Below are 4,185 nucleotides of genomic sequence, written 5' to 3'. Positions count from 1 at the left end.
AACAAGTGGTTGCATTTTTGACTTTGTGAAAAAGACATACCAGGTGCTGATAACTTTGCTAGGCGACTATCTCCTAGCCCAATGAGAAGTCTCCCTAGTCCTTGAAGAGAGGGACAAGCGGCAAGAGCGGCAAGAGGTATGCTGGGTATGCTGTTACTAGCACCCAAGAAATACTGGAATCAGGACCACTGCCTGCGAATACCTCTGCACAAAAGGCAGAGATAATAGCACTGACTTGTGCTTTAGGTCTAGCCCAAGGCAAGACAGTGAACATTTATACAGACTCTAAGTATGCCTTTGGCGTAGTCCATGCTCATGGAGCAATTTGGAAGGAAAGAGGACTGTTGAACTCACAAGGGAAACACATCAAACATGGGAAGGAAATTCTGGAACTGCTAGAAGCTGTACAACTTCCAAGAAGAGTGGCAATCATGCATGTTAAGGCCCACCAAAATGTGAACTCGGATTTGGAAAAAGGAAATGAACTGGCAGAGAGAGAGGCAAAACAAACAGCCAGAAGAGAGGTAAAAATAGAGGGAGTTTTAGTTCCTGATGGGCAAATCATCCCAGAAGGTAAGCCTAATTATACTAAAGAGGATCAAAAGTTAATTACAGACCTGGAAGGATCATATAATGAAGAAGGTTGGGCCATCACTCCCCAAGGGAAGGTAGTAATTCCTTCTTGTTTAGCTAGACGAGAGGAACGCAGGAGAGGGCACTGGGGAGCGGAGGCCCTATACCGGTATTTGGTCAAGAGTATTAGAGCTAAAAATCTGTATACCATAGTAAGACAGGTGACTCGACAGTGTAACCTTTGCCTCCAGACTAATTCTAAAAGTACCCCCATTCTAGAAATAGGCCAGATTGAGAAAAGAAATAGACCAGGACAACAATGGCAAATTGATTTTTCAGAACTTGTAATAAAAGGGGGGGTATCGATATTTACTGGCATTAACGGATACCTTTTCAGGTTAGCCAGAAGCATTCCCCACTAGATCTGCCAAAGCCCGGGAAGTGACAAGAATATTGGTACAAGAAATAATTCCACACTTTGGGGTCCCAGTGACTATATCCTCAGATAGAGGACCACACTTTATCTCGAAATTAGTTCAGCAAATCAGTCGCCTTCTGGGTATAGACTGGCAACTTCACATTCCTTATTGTCCCCAATCTAGTGGCCAAGTAGAAAAGATGAACCATTTGATTAAACATCAAATAGTGAAGCTCAGGCAGAAGTCAAACCTGACCTGGCTCCAGGCTCTCCCTCTGGCACTTTTGCACATATGAGCAAAACCGAGGGCCAGGGAAGGGTTGAGCCCTTTTGAAATGTTATATAATAGCAGACCTTACGCGGTACAGAAAGGAACATCGATGCAAGTTGGGGAGGAAACTATGACTTCATACATGATAGCGTTAAGTAAACAACTCAATAAAATTGGGAAACATGTATTTGGAACTCGGGGTAGAGGGTTAGATGGGCCGGTACATAACATTCAGCCTGGAGACTATGTATATGTTAAGTCTCTTACAGAAAAGACGTTGGAACCACAATGGGAAGGGCCGTTTCAAGTGCTACTCACAATGTTTACGGCCATCAAGGTTAAAGAATACTCAGCCTGGATTCATCACACCTGAGTAAAGAGGGCGCATAAATCCCCATGGAAGGTTACACAGACTCAGCCTGGAAGACTACGCTTCTCACGATAGGTCTAAAAATCTCCTTTCCCCAGATACCCGGTCAAAGGTTCACTGAATGGCCATGGTCCCAAGTGTACATTGGGTATACTGGGAGCATGGGTATAACCAATACTAACTCAACCTTGACTTTAGCTACTGTAGTGATGCAGGGAATAGAGGTGTATACAAAACTGAATCGAAAGACGTCAATGGAGTGCCACAATTATGGGGAATGGTAGGGCAAGAGATTAGAGTAGGGTGTCGAGTAATGAATGAAATCACCCATTGGTCAGTGCGTCAGATTACAGTGTCTGAGATCACAATATTAAATCCCAAATATATCGTGTCAAGTATTGGTCATATATGGGATCCAAAAGATCTAGAATGCTGTTATAATTTTACTTTGACTCAACCTGCGGTCTCTGTGACATGTCTCTGGGCCAAGGATAAACTAGGGCTATCCTTTAAGTGTAACATGGTGACTACCCTAGTGACAACCACAACTGAAAGCACGGTGACCATGACAACCACAGCAATCACTGTAAATCTTACACCCAACGTATACGAGGTTGGCCCATACGTGATCAGACACCTAGACCAACAGCAAGTGTTGATCAATCCAAAATGGTATCTAAAAAAGTAGAATTACAGATGCAAGTTAACATTTCTCATATAGAGCCACATTGTTCCCCCTTCTTATGAACCTCAGACGAAGGATGGACAACTTGGCTAAGGAAAAAGGGAAATGCCTACCGGAAAAGAACACAGAGGGACCTAACCGGAGTATTAGGAACCGAATTGGGAGTGTTAAATTCAATAGATTCAGAAGTAATTATGAACAAATTAGCAGCTACTACAAGGGATATATCAAAAATACAACAGCCACTGAGGTCTTCACTATCAGCATTAGGGGTACATCAATGGGCAATGTCAAAAGTAATGCCAGATTGGGAGCAAAAAGAAACAAAGGACCACACACTTACTGCTGAAACCCTGGGAGCGTTACAAGGTGATATCGCCGTAGCTCTAAGTTACATACAAGCCCAGTTATGGATGCAAACAGTAGCAGAATCTGTAATAAGGGAAGGAGAGGAGGGTACACCTCCCACTGAAATTCAAAAAATAGTTTGGGATAATGCCACAGAGACAGAGAAAAAGTTACAGTCATGGTGGAATATGGTCAACTTCACCTATAGGCCTGATACGCATACAGTAACGACTTTTGTGTTAACAATATATGATGCAAAATTAATCACCATAACCCCATTGTAAGTCTTGGAGTCAGTTACAACGGGACTCTGCTGTACCCCTTTGAACATAAGACCTGGGCTATGAATACTGGTAATAAATGGCAAGCAGTAGATCTCGAACCCTATATCATGAAAGAACAACAGGGATTTATATGTGAAAGTAATACCTTACTAACCCAGGATACCTGCTTAGATACTGACCAAAAGATTTGCCACTTTAAGCACGCCCCAAAGTAGATTTGAGGACCATTGTTGTCTATACCGGAAAGGGATGTGCATGTTTAAGGGCACTGTGTGACACAATAACCATAGATGGGCGAGAGAAGAAATTGATACAGCATCTAAATTATTGTCTTTGTAATTTCACCATCATCCTGGGGCGCGATTTCACTTATTCTACCCCGGTGGTTACACATTCCCTCTTGAAAAGCAGCCTCAAGGTAAAGGTACTTCTGTCCGCATAGGGTTAAATGTCAGTCATATAGAAAGCCTATTAAAACACCCAGACTTACACTGGATACTGGAAGAAGTTAAGGAAAAAGGGCAAGAAACTTTACTCACAACCTTTCATGATGGGAAAGGATAAAAAAGGTCTTAAAGATGGTTGAGCAGGAAGGGAAACATAATTGGTGGGATACGCTCTTCAGATGGTCGCCGACAACTACTGGAATCTTAAACACAGCCCTTCACCCAGTGGTTGCTTTATTAATATCTGTAGCAATTTTGTTGATCCTTACTGTAGCTATACATGTATGAATCTGGAGACTTACAAAACGCTGGCACGCTATGTATGATGCTTTATATCACAATCCAAGCTTTAAGCAATAAACTAATTTGTAGGATAGTACTAACATATTATAGGACAAGGGAAAAAGATTAAGTAGATAAATAAGTAGTAAAAGAATTTACTAAGTAAGAAGAAAAGGGGGGAATGAGACAGGGAGTCTAAATAAACTTAGACTGATGGTGCAAGGCCTGCGCAAAAACAAGGGGTTGCGTATGGGACTGTTCAAAAAAGACATACCAGTTGCTGAAAACGTTGCTAGGCGACTACCTCCTAGCCCAATGAGAAGACCCCCTAGTCCTTGAAGAGAGAGACTATTCAAAACACGAGAATAAACTGGCCTGGATAAAAGCTGGAGAACAACTGAGGCTGCGCAGAGCGACAGGGTGAAAAGTTCATCAGCGAGGAAGAAGAGGTACTTCATCTTTACAACCCCTCCCCAGGACGTTGCGATCCCAGCATGGAGCTTGAAGG

The sequence above is a fragment of the Athene cunicularia genome, unplaced genomic scaffold, assembly GCF_003259725.1.
Source record: "Athene cunicularia isolate RWA unplaced genomic scaffold, athCun1 SCF_22, whole genome shotgun sequence".
Taxonomy (NCBI): domain Eukaryota; kingdom Metazoa; phylum Chordata; class Aves; order Strigiformes; family Strigidae; genus Athene; species Athene cunicularia.
Note: the sequence above shows the minus strand (reverse complement) of the source record.